At 38.7% G+C, this 12,986-nt stretch overlaps 1 pseudogene; it reads left to right on the top strand.

Annotated features, from left to right (window-relative positions):
- The first annotated feature begins 10,309 nt into the window (after positions 1-10,309).
- On the top strand, positions 10,310-11,242 carry LOC112826403 (homeobox protein NANOG pseudogene; annotated as a pseudogene).
- Positions 11,243-12,986: the final 1,744 nt, after the last annotated feature.

Here is a 12,986-nt window from a genome sequence, read left to right as displayed (position 1 = left end):
ACTTGTTAAATCCATCAAGTCCTTTAACTCCAGTTCTCCCTAAACACAACTACATATACAAACCCAACCTAGCTGCTGCTTTCCTTTCTTGCCCAACCTTCTCTGTACTCTCATCTGCTGCTCCCTTTTACTGTCACTCCCATACTCTCCCTGTTCTCTAGAATCCATCTTTCATTGTAAACCTACACCTTAAATCTAAGCCACTGCACATGATTTTCTCCGAACGTAGTTGACATAATTTAACTTTGGCTCTCAGCCTCAGCATACTAATCTCCCCTGCAGCTCTCCTAAAGGGAACACTGTGTTCTCTCATCCTCCTACACCACTGAGAACACGGGAGACTGAGATGACATTGGCGTCCTCCCAGGTCCCTATTTCCAATTTCAGATGGTTCTTCTACTTTCCTCACATACAAAGCACTTCCCTCCTGAGGTTCATGACTTCAGACTGTGCCATCTTCTATCACTACTTGGAACTACTTCTACAGAGTTCCCATTCTTTATTTATAATGGATGTTGGTATCACTCACATTATTCTCGATTCCAAGAACTTTAATCATCAGAATAAATGTGAACAAAATCGCCCACAATGAAAATTTCTTTACTAGGATTCAATCAGTTTAAACCACTCATCCTCTTTCTTATCTTTGGGTAAAGCCCTGGGCTTTGTGAACAGCCCAAATTATTATTATACCTCTGTAAATTTAAACCCTAACATATAACTTCTGATCACAACTTCATTTATCTTCACCTCTTTCAATTCGTATTCTAAGTAAATCTTTCTGATTTCACTGAAGCTTTAAGTTTCCCCAACCCAACACTCTTTGTCCCTATCAACTTCTTAAACTAGAACAGACATCATGCTACAATTCAACTATTCTGTTGTTACATATTCAGTTCTTTGCACCTTATTCTCTACTGTACTTATTGTAACCTTGCTTTTTGGATCAATATGGCCATTCAACACTGCTAATCTTACACCCTCGCTAGTAAACACTTTTGGAGAAAATCACAAGGCAGGGGCGCCTGGGTGGCTCAGTCGTTGGGTGTCTGCCTTCAGTTCCGGTCATGGTCCCAGGGTCCTGGGATTGAGCCCCGCATCAGGCTCCCTTGCTCTGCGGGGAGCCTGCTTCTCCCCCTCCCTCTCCCTCTCCCCCCCCCCCTGCTTGTGTTTCCTCTCTTGCTGAGTCTCTGTCTGTCAAATAAATAAAATCTTAAAAAAAAAAAAATCGCATGGCAAATGAATTTAGAGCCACTTCAAATTCAACGTATTTAATCTTGGTTTGTCAATATTATTCACCAGCAATTTTACCTATTTATGGTCATCTTTCTTTTCAGTATTTTGTAGCGAGATCTTCCAAATGTTCACCATCCTTCATAAATCTCTTTCTGGGACTCTTTGATGGTTTTCCTTTACCTAGGAGTAAAATAAACTAGGTTAGTATAGTAGTGATATCAGTTTCAAGAATTTCTGAGGATCTAAACACAAAGCATTCATAGTATGGATAACCTCAAGTTAACCAGTATGTCTCAAAAATTTTGATTTTAATAAATTACCAATTTTAAGATTAGAAATACCATATTTAATTAAAAATAACATGAAAGGAGACAAAATATATCTAGAGGCAGATTTTCAAGAATTATACCATCTAAAATTACAACCAATCCTCATTATTTGTGGATTCCTTATTTGCAAAATAATGTACTTGCTAAAATATACTTATAAACCGAAAATCAATACGATACTTTTGCAGTCATTGAAGGATGTGCGCAGTGGGGCAAAAATTTGAGTTACCAGACTTACATGTTGTCAGCTGAGGAGGAACAAGGTGGCACTGCCTTCTTATTACAGCTCTAATACTAAACAAGTGGTCTTTTTAGTGCCTTATTTTTTGTGCCTTTTGTTGATGATGTCACTGTACAGCATGGTCCTCAAGCATAGTGCTAAAGTGCTGTCTGGGGTTCCTAAGCCCCAGAAAGCTGTGATGTGCCTTGCAGGAAAAATACAGAGAAATTCATACTCAGGCATGAATTATAGTGCTGTTGTTTATGAGTTCAGTGTTAATGAATCACAAATATATATTAAAGTGTCTTTAAACAAGCACACATAAAATAAGATTATATATTGGCTAGTTGTTGAAAATTTTGTGACCAGGGGCTTATAGGAACCTAATCCCATATTTCCCCCAAGAGCACTGGTTCAATATTGACTAATTCATTGTTCATGGAGACTTGATAAAACATAGTTACCTGAATAATGAGAATCTATCACATATAGATAATGTTATTACAGATATTTGAGGAGTTGTGATAAATGACCTGCTCTTGTATTCCTGGTGGTGACACAAAATTGAACTACTACCTACAATAACTGCATGAGCTGCTAGTAACTAGTAACTCACTCAAAATATCAGATGGATGAATTTATTATGACCAATAATCTGTTTATTGGGCCACCAATCAAAGTCTCTGATGGTTTCCTTGTCAGATTTCTATAGGTGAGCCAAATGGGTTAGCAGGGCAAAACGGGTGTGTCTTCCTCCTCGTAGGTAAAGGATGCTTAATAAATAACACAACCCAGCAATAATATTCTCTAAATAAAAGTCGCTATATCATAAAACTGGCATACCCCCAAAATAGCAGAAGGTAAGAGAGATTCTCAAAAACCCCATGAGGAAAGTGAGATGTAGGGAATTAAAATTTAACGTGATGACTCTATGCATGGCAGTGTGCTAAAATTTTGCATCATCTCCCTTAGTTATGACTTCCTTTTCATATCAGTATTATTAAATTCATAGATGAAACAACAGAAAAATTTAGTAAAATATCTGAGTTCAACCAGCTAATAGTTGGAAGAGCACAATTTAGTAACTCTTATTGTTTGACTTCAGAGATCACATGCTTTTAAAATTCTAAGATTTTTATTCTGTTTGCTTCTTACCTCTCTTGTTTGTCTGAAAGGCTTCAACCTTCTTTTAAAAATGTGATTCAAATCCTTTTAGAAATTTTGAATAGTATTCTCAAATATATGAAGCTTTAGTGTAAAGTAAGAGAATCATTTTCCTATGGGACTTCCATTAGAGGACATCTACTTTTTAAAACTTTATTGCATTACAAAAGTCCATTTTCAACTTACTTGATTGTACTTTGCCTTTATATTTCTCTTAGAAAAAAAATTACAATTGACATTCAAGTACAGAATATTACTATTTTTCAATTTTTTCCTTATCTGGCTTATTTCTTTTTTCTTTTTTTATTAACTTTTTTAAATTAGCATATAATGTTTTATTTGTTTCAGAGGTACAGGTCTGTGATTCATCAGTATACACAACACACAGTGCTCACCACAAAACATACCCTCCCCAGTGTCCAGCACCCAGCCACCTAATCCCCCCACCCTCCTCCCCTCCAGCAACCCTGTTTGTTTCCTGAGATTAAGAGTCTCTTATGGTTTGTCTCCCTCTCTGGTTTCATCTTGTTTCATTTATTCCTCTCTCCCCCTATGATCCTCTGCCTTGTTTCCTAAATTCCACACAATGAGATCATATGATAATTGTCTTTCTCTGATTGACTTATTTCGCTTAGCATAATACCCTCTAGTTCCATCCATGTTGTTGCAGATGGCAAGATTTCATTTTTTTGATGGCTGAGTAATATTCCTGCGTGTGTGTGTGTGTGTGTGTGTGTGTGTGTGTGTGTGTACACCACATCTTCTTTATCCATTCATCTGTCGATGGACATCTGGGCTCTTTCCATAGTTTGGCTATTGTGGACATTGCTGCTATAAATAGTGGAGTGCACGTACCCCTTTGGATCACTACATTGGTATCTTTGGGGCAAATTCCCAGTAGTACAATTGCTGGGTCGTAGGGTAGCTCTATTTTCAACTTTTTGAGGAACCTCCATACTGTTTTCCAGAGTGGTTGCACCAGCTTGCATTCCCACCAACAGTGTAGGAGGGTTCCTCTTTCTCCGCGTTCTCGCCAAGATCTGTCGTTTACTGACTTGTTAATTTTAACCATTCTCACTGGTATGAGGTGGTATCTCATTGTGGTTTTGATTTGGATTTCCCTGATGCTGAGTGATGTTGAGCACTTTTTTCATGGGTCTGTTGGCCATTTGTATGTTGTTTTTGCAGAAATATCTGTTCATGTTTTCTGCCCATTTCTTCATTGGATTAGTTATTCTTTGGGTGTTGAGTTTGGTAAGTTCTTTATGGATTTTGGATATTAGGCCTATATCTGATAGGACATTTGCAGATATCTTCTCCCATTCTGTAGGTTGTTTTTTGTTGACTGTTTCCTTTGCTGTGCATAAGCTTTTTATCTTGATGAAGTCCCAATAGTTCATTTTTACCTTTGTTTCCCTTATCTTTGAAGACTTGTCTAGCAGGAAGTTGCTGCAGCCAAGGTCGAAGAGGTTGCTGCCTCTGTACTCCTCTAGGATTTTTATGGATTCCTGTCTCACATTTAGGTCCTTCATCCGTTTTGAGTTAATCTTTGTGTGCGGTGTAAGGAAATGGTATAGTTTCATTCTTCTGCATGTGGCTGTACAGTTTTCCCGACACCATTTGTTGAAGAGACTGTCTTTTTTTCATTGGATTTCCTTCCTGCTTTGTCAAAGATTAGTTGACCATTGACTTGAGGGTCCATTTCTAGCCAATTCTCTCTTCTGTTCTATTGATCTATGTGTCTGTTTTTGTGCCAATACCATACTGTCTTGATGACAGCTTTGTAATAGAGCTTGAAGTCTGGAATTGTGATGCCACCAGCTTTGGTTTTCTTTTTCAATAATCCTCTGGCTATTTGGGGTCTTTTCCGGTTCCATACAAATTTTATGATTATTTGTTACCTCTCTGTAAAAAGTGTTGCTGGTATTTTGATGGAGATTAAACTGAATGTGTAGATGGCTTTGGGGAGCATAGACTTTATATGTATATCACCATACATTACATCATTAGTTTTTGATGTAGTGTTCCATGATTCATTATTTACGCATAACACCCAGTGCTCCATTCAGTATGTGCCCTCTTTAATACGCATCACCCGGCTAACCCATCCCCCAACCCTCCACCCCTCTAGAACCCTCAGTTTGTTTCTCAGAGTCCACAGTCTCTCATGGTTCATCTCCCCTCTCTGATTTCCGCCCCTTCATTTTTCCCTTCCTGCTATCTTCTTCTTCTTCTTCTTTTTTTTTTTTTTTTTAACATACAGTGTATTCTTTGTTTCAGAAGTACAGGTCTGTGATTTAACAGTCTCACACAGCATAGACATTTTAACATTATTTGCTCTTCCAATCCATGAGCATGGAATGTTTTTCCATTTCTTTGTGTCTTCCTCAATTTCTTTCATAAGTGTTCTATAGTTTTCAGAGTATAGATATTTTACCTCTTTGGTTAGATTTATTCCTAGGTATCTTATAATTTTTGGTGCAATTGTAAATGTGATCGATTGCTTAATTTCTCTTTCTTCTGTCTCATTGTTAGTGTATAGAAATACAACTGATTTCTATGCATTGATTTTGTATCCTGCCACTTTGCTGAATTCCTGTATGAGTTCTAGCAACTTTTGAGTGGAGTCTTATGGGTTTTCAACATAGAGAAACATGTCATCTGTGAAGAGCATAAGTTTGACTTCTTTGCCAATTAGGATGCCTTTTATTTCTTTTTATTGTTTGATGCTGCGGCTAAGACTTTAAGTACTATGTTGAAAAATAGTGTTGATAGTGGACATCCCTGCAGTCTTCATGACCTTAGGGGAAAAGCTTTCAGTTTTTCCCCATTGAGAATGATATTTGTGTGGGTTTTTCACAGAAGGCTTTTATGATATTGAGGTTTGTTCCCTCTATCCCTATTCTGTGAAGAGTTGTAATCAAGAAAGAATGCTGTACTTTGTCAAATGCTTTTCCTGAATCTATTGAGAGGATCATATGGTTCTTGTCCTTTCTTTTATTAATGTAGTGTATCACATTGATTGATTTGCAGATGTTGAACCACCCTTGCAGCCCACGAATAAATCCCACTTGGTCGTGGTGAATATTCCTTTTAATGAATTGTCGGATCCTATTGGCTAATATTTTGGTGAGAATTTTGGCATCCATGTTCATCAGAGATATTGGTCTATAATTCTCCTTTTTGGTGAGATCTTTGTCTGGTTTTGGGATTAAGGCAATGCTGGCCTCATAGAACAAATTTGGAAGTTTCCTTCCATTTCTATTTTTTTGGAACAGATTCAGAAGAATAGGTATTAATTCTTCTTTAAATGTTTCATAGAATTCCCCTGGGAAGCCATCTGGCCCTGGGCTCTTGTTTGTTGGGAGATTTTTGATTACTGCTTCAATTTCCTTGCTGGTTATGGGTGTGTTCAGGTTTTCTATTCCTTCCTGTTTCAGTTTTGGTAGTTGATACATCTCTAGGAATGCATCCATTTCTTCCAAATTATCTAATTTGCTGGCATAAAGTTTCTCATAATATGTTCTTATACTTGTTTGTATTTCTTTGGTGTTGGTTGTGATCTCGCCTCTTTCATTCATGATTTTGTTGATTTGGGTCATTTCTCTTTTCTTTTTGATAAATCTGGCCAGGGGTTTATCCTCTTGTTAATTCTTTCAAAGAACCAGCTCCTAGTTTCGTTGATCTGTTCTACTGTTCTTTTGGTTTCTATTTCATTGATTTCTGCTCTGATCTTTATTATTTCTCTTCTCCTGCTGGGTTTAGGCTTTATTTGCTGTTCTTTCTGCACTTCCTGTAGGTGTAGGGTTAGGTTGTGTATTTGAGACCTTTCTTGTTTCTTGAGAAAGGCTTGTATTGCTATATACTTTCCTCTTAGGACTGCCTTTGCTGTATCCCAAAGATGTTGAACAGTGTGTTTTCATTTTCATTGGTTTCCATGAATTTTTTTTAATTCTTCTTTAATTTCCTGGTTGACCCATTCATTCTTTAGTAGGATGCTCTTTAGCCTCCATGTATTTGAGTTCTTTCTGACTTTCCTCTTGTGATTGAGTTCTAGTTTCAAAGCACTGTGGTCCGAAAGTATGCAGGGAATGATCCTGGTCTTTTGGTACCAGTTGAGACCTGATTTGTGACCCAGCATGTGATCTATTCTGGAGAATGTTCCATGTGCACTAGAGAAGAATGTGTATTTCATTGCTTTGGGATGGAATATTCTGAATATATCTGTGAGGTCCATTTGGTCCAATGTGTCATTCAAAGTCTTTATTTCCTTGTTGATCTTTTGCTTAGATGATCTGTCCATTTTAGTGTGGGGTGGGTGTTAATGTTCTCTACTATTATTGTATTATTGTCGATGAGTTTCTTTGATTTTGTTATTAATTGGCTTATAGAATTAGCTGCTCCCATGTTAGGGGCATAAATATTTATAATTGTTAGATCCTCTTGTTGGATAGACCCTTTAAGTGTAATATAGTGTCCTTCCTCATGTCTTATTACAGTCTTTTGTTTAAAATCTAATTTGTCTGATATAAGGATTGCCACCCCAGCTTTCTTTTGGTGTCCATTAGCATGATAAATTGTTTTCCACCCCTCACTTTTGATCTGAAGGTGCCTTTGAGTCTAAAATGAGTCTCTTGCAGACAGCATATGGGTGGGTCTTGCTTTTTTATCCAATCTAATACCCTGTGTCTTTTGATGGGGCATTTATCCCACTTACATTCAGGGTAACTATTGAAAGATATGAATCTAATGCCATTGTATTGCCTGTAAGGTGACTCTTGCTTTATATTGTCTCTGTTCCTTTCTGGTCTGTGTTACTTTTGGGCTCTGCCTTTGCTTAGAGGACCCCTTTCAACATTTCTTGTAGGGCTGGTTTGGTGATCACAAATTCTTGTCGTTTCTGTTTATCCTGGAAGCTTTTTATCACTCTTTCTATTTTCAATGATAGCCTAGCTAGATAAAGTATTCTTGGCTGCATATTTTTCTCATTTAGTACCCTCAATATATCATGCCAGTCCTTTCTGGCCTGCCAGGTCTCTGTGGTTAGGTCTGTTGCCAATCTAATGTTTCTACCATTTTAGGTTACCTCTTTTCCCGAGCTACTTTCAGGATTTTCTCTTTGTCTCTGAGATTGGTAAGTTTTACTATTAGACGTCAGGGTGTTGACCTATTTTTATTGATTTTGAAGGGGTTTCTCTGTGTCTCCTGGATTTTGATGTTTGTTTCCTTTCCCAAATTAGGGAAGTTCTCCACTATAATTTGCTCCAATATACCTTCTGCCCTCCTCTCTCTTCCTTCTTCTGGGATCCCACTTGTTCTAATATTGTTTCACTTTATATCACTTACCTCTCAAATTCCCCCCTCGTGTTCCAGTAGTTGTTTATCTGTCTTTTTCTCAGCTTTGTTATTCTCCATCATTTGGTCTTCTATATCACTTCTCCTCATTTATTTTCTGCCTCATTTATCCTCGTAGTTAGAATCTCCATTTTTGGTTGCATCTTATTAATAGCCTTTTTTTATTTTGACTTGGTTAGTTTTTAGTTCTTTTATTTCTCCAGAAAGGGATTCTCTAGCATCTTATATGTTTTCTTCAAGCCCAGCTAGTATCTTTATAATAATTATTCTGAACTCTAGTTCTGACATCTTACTAATGTCCATATTGCTTAGGTCCCTGGGAGTCAGTACTGCCTCTTGTTCTCTTTTTTGAGGTGAGTTTTTCCGTCTTGTCATTCTTGCAGAAAGTGGTCGCTTTTCTGTTCGTAGCATTGCAGTTATTCTTTTCTTTGATTTCTGGTTGAGTTTGCAGGTGTTCAGAATGGTTTGATAGCTATCTAGCTGAATTCCTGCGACCAGATGAAATTAAGGTCTCCTACTCCTCTGCCATCTTGGACTCTCTCCCAGAATATTACTATTTAATCAACATTATATCTCAATTATATTTTTGTCAATACTATATCATGAAGCATCACCCAGTAGGTTTCTGTAGGTAGATGAATTTTGAATTACAAGTTACTATAGCAAGTACCATTAACCTGAACTCATAGAACTCTCAGGAACTCCTCATTACAACTCGCTGAAGAGTAGAAAAGAATTTACCACTTACAAGTCTTTATCAGTAATGTCTGGGACCTGTTACAGATTCTTTCCAGGGCAAGACTTAGGGAGTAAAATGGAGCTTAGAAGGAGTTGAACTGGAATACCTATGAGATTCTCATTTGGTGCAGTGGACTAGGCTGGCGTTTTTTCTAATCGTGAGCCGCAGCTCACTACTTGATAAATAAACCATGTTGTATGACACACAGATGAGCCCTCAGTTACTGGAAAAGTGTCTAGACAGTTAGTTGGAAATTTACATTATCTGCCTCATATTTGTCTTTGACATCAATAGCACAATGCTTTAAAAATCCGGATATATCATGGGAATGTGTCCAGATTGTTAACTTCTTCCTTAACGGTGAATCTCATAGGAAAAAAAAAAAAAGATTGAGACTCTTGATATTAAGTAAGAAACAACTTTGTAAGCGTCACAGTGGTGATGCCCTACCCCTTTGCTTTCCTGTGCCTTTGCTAAAGCTGGCCGGCCTGTGGACAGTTCATGAATCCCTTGAGTGGCTGGCTCTGGTAACCAGGGATAAAACAATTGGAGACACATGTCTTGACAGGCTGCCACACTTGGGCATGACACAGACAACAGAGTGAAACAAACCCTTAGTCTTCCAGTGAAAATGTCCTATTTACTTGCCCTGGAGCTTCAGCCTGAGGGACTGCCTTAAGGTTAACATCTAGAGGCTTCCGAGATGATCCCAGGAATGTAGACTGGGGGTTACCATTGTTGCACTTTCTTAGGCCTTCCTATAGTTCACTGGTATCTCCAAGAAGGGAGCTTATGCACTTGTCTGGAACCCTTATTTTGCAACAGTCATCAGGAGATACCTCCAGATTACCTGGTGTGGAGGCCAGCAAGATTTATGATTGCAGTCCCACAGGACTATATATATATGCACACTTTAAAACCTGAAGCTTGAGGGTCTGGCATTCAGTGAGCAAGAAACTAGGTGCTGACAGAGATCCCTCCCTTTGGAACACTGACAGGTCTTGTTATACCCTCAGTAACTGGGACCTTTCAAGAATAGATCAGACAGCTTAGACAACCACAAAGGTTCAAAAGACAAACAAGAACTAGGGCAAGTTTGAATGATAAGATTCATCTTCTGCATAAGGCCGCTCCTTCAAGACTGGGAGAAGTAGCTCTTTCACCTAGTATATGGAAACAAACTCAAGATTCAAGTAAGAATGAGGAAACAGAGGAATATATTTCAAACTAAAGAACAACATAGCCCTCTACCCTGAACTCACCAGCATGAGGGCAGATCCAACTCCACCCCAATGCCTTCCTGGCCCCAAAGAACCCAGTTCTAGGGACTCTTCTCCAATGCCTGAGATTTATGGGCCTGAAGAAAATTATGCATCCCTGCAAATGTCATCTGCTGAGACACCCCACATGGAGACTGTCTCTCCTCTTCCTTCCTCCATGGATCTGCTTGTTCAGGACAGTCCCAATTCCTCCACCAGTCCCAGGGTAAAATTACCACCCACTTCTGGAGAGGAGAGAACAGTGAGGAAGGAAGATATGGCCCAGGGCAAGAAACAGAAGATCAGGACTGTGTTCTCTCAGACCCAACTCTATGTCCTTAATGATCGATTTCAGAGACAGAAATACCTCAGTCTCCAGCAGATGCAAGAACTTTCCAACATTCTGAGCCTTAGCTATAAGTAAGTGAAGACCTGGTTCCAGAACCAGAGAATGAAATGTAAGAGGTGGCAGAAAAACCACTGGCCAAAGGAGAGCAAGAGTGTGACTCAGAACAGCACAGCAACTGCAGAATACCCAGGCTTCTTTTCCTACCACCAGGGATACCTGATGAACACTTCCAGAAACCTTCCAGTATGGAGCAGCCAGACCTGGAATAACTCGAATTGGAGCAACCAGACCTGGAACAGCCAATCTTGGAGCAACCACTCCTGGAATGGCCAGTCTTGGAGCAACCATTCCTGGACCAGTCAGACCTGGTGCCCCCAAGCCTGGAACAGCCAGTTCCACACCCGTGGAGAGGAATCCCTGCAGCCCCAGATCCAGTTCCAGCAAAATTCCATTGGCAATTTGGAGTCCATTTTAGAAACTTCTGGGGAAAGCCATAGTGTGATACATCAATCCGCTAAGTATTTTAATACCCAACAAATAATGTATTTGTTCCCAAATTACTCTGTTAACATACAGCCTGAAGATGTGTGACAATGAGTATATTATTTGATCTCAATTTGGGCAGTGGCTGTATTACTTCTCATAGGCTTTGTCTTTTAGGGTCCTATATATCTCTGCCTCGATATTCTGTTTCCCATTATTATTGTATCCATTGAGGGGGTACGATTGGAGTCAAAGAGGTTTCAGTAGCATTGGCTGCTATGGACAACATGATAAAAGGTGTTTCTGGCTATAGATAACTAGATACAATACTAATGTGGAAATCTTTAGGCTCTAGAATCTAATCTCAAGAATAGGAAGTAAAGATACAAGGACATGTGGGGCGCCTGGGTGGCTCAGTTGGTTAAGCGACTGCCTTCAGCTCAGGTCATGATCTTGGAGTCCCGGGATCGAGTCCCACATCGGGCTCCCTGCTCAGCAGGGAGTCTGCTTCTCCCTCTGACCCTCTTCCCTCTCGTGCTCTCTCTCATTCTCTCTCTCTCAAATAAATAAAATCTTTAAAAAAAAAAGATACAAAGACATGTGATGAAGGATAATTTATATTTTCTGAGATCGTGAGGCTTTTCCCATTAATAACCTCAATTGTAAACGGTGAAGGGTTAAGCTATAATGTGCTTCATTGATTTCCTCTGCCCCTTGTGATGTTTTACTGGAACTGTTAATTTGTTCATTATTCTAGTATTTGTAGAAAGATGTCTTGTATTTTAATGTATCATGATAATACCAGTTGGCTGGTTGGCTTATAGGCTTAAGTACAAATAAATAAAATACCCACTTAAAAAGATAACAACATAAAAACCCAGGAATAAACTTTCATGAAATGGAGATAAATAATCTACCTGAAAAAGAGTTCAAAGTAATGGTCATAAAGATGCTCAGCTAACTCAAAATAAGAATGGATGGACACCCTGATAACTTTAACAAGGAGATGGAATATATAAGAAAATACCAAACAGAAGTCACATATCTGAAGAATATAATAAATAAACAAAAAATGCACTGGAAGTGTTCAATTATAGCCTAGATGAATGAAGCAGAAGAAAGGATCAGTGAACTCAGAACAGTGGGACTCATCCAAACACAACAAAAAGAAAACATCCAAACAACTGCAAAAACAAAAATGAAGTGGGGGAAAAAAAGTGATGATAGCTTAAAGAATCTATGGGACAGCATCAAGTAGCTAACATTTATATTATACAGGTCCAAGGGGGAGAGAGAAAGAAAGGGGCAGGAAACTTATTTGAAGAAATAATGGCTGAAAACTTTCCTAATCTGGTGAAGGAAACAGATGTCCAGGTCTAGAAAACCCACAGAGTTTGAATTAAAATGAACCCAAAAATATCCACACCAAAAACGTTATAATTAAGACATTGAATGTTTAAGAGAGCACCAGCGTGCCTGGGTGGCTCAGTCAGTTAAGCATCTGCCTTCAGCTCAGGTCATGATCCCAGTGTCCTGGGATAGAGTCCCACATTGGGTACCCTGCTCAGTGGGAAGTCTGCTTCTCCCTCTCTGTCTGTGTACTCTCTCTCTCTTTCTCTCAAATAAATAAATAAATTGTTTTATTATTTTTTTTTAAGAAGGCTAAAGAGAGTACTGTAAAAGCAGCAACAGAAAAGCAATGTGTTACATACAAGGGAAAACCCCATAAGGCTATCAGCAGATTTTTCAGCAGAAACTTTGCAGGCCAGAAAGGCATGACATGCCATATTTGATGGGGTGAAAAGAAAAGAAATTTCCTACCAAGGATAGTTCACCTGTGAATATTATCATT

This window comes from Callorhinus ursinus, unplaced genomic scaffold (genome assembly GCF_003265705.2).
Source record: "Callorhinus ursinus isolate GAN/ISIS: 27379988/994484 unplaced genomic scaffold, GSC_fseal_2.0 scaffold7, whole genome shotgun sequence".
Lineage (NCBI taxonomy): Eukaryota > Metazoa > Chordata > Mammalia > Carnivora > Otariidae > Callorhinus > Callorhinus ursinus.
Note: the sequence above shows the minus strand (reverse complement) of the source record. Positions and strands in the feature narration are given on the sequence as shown.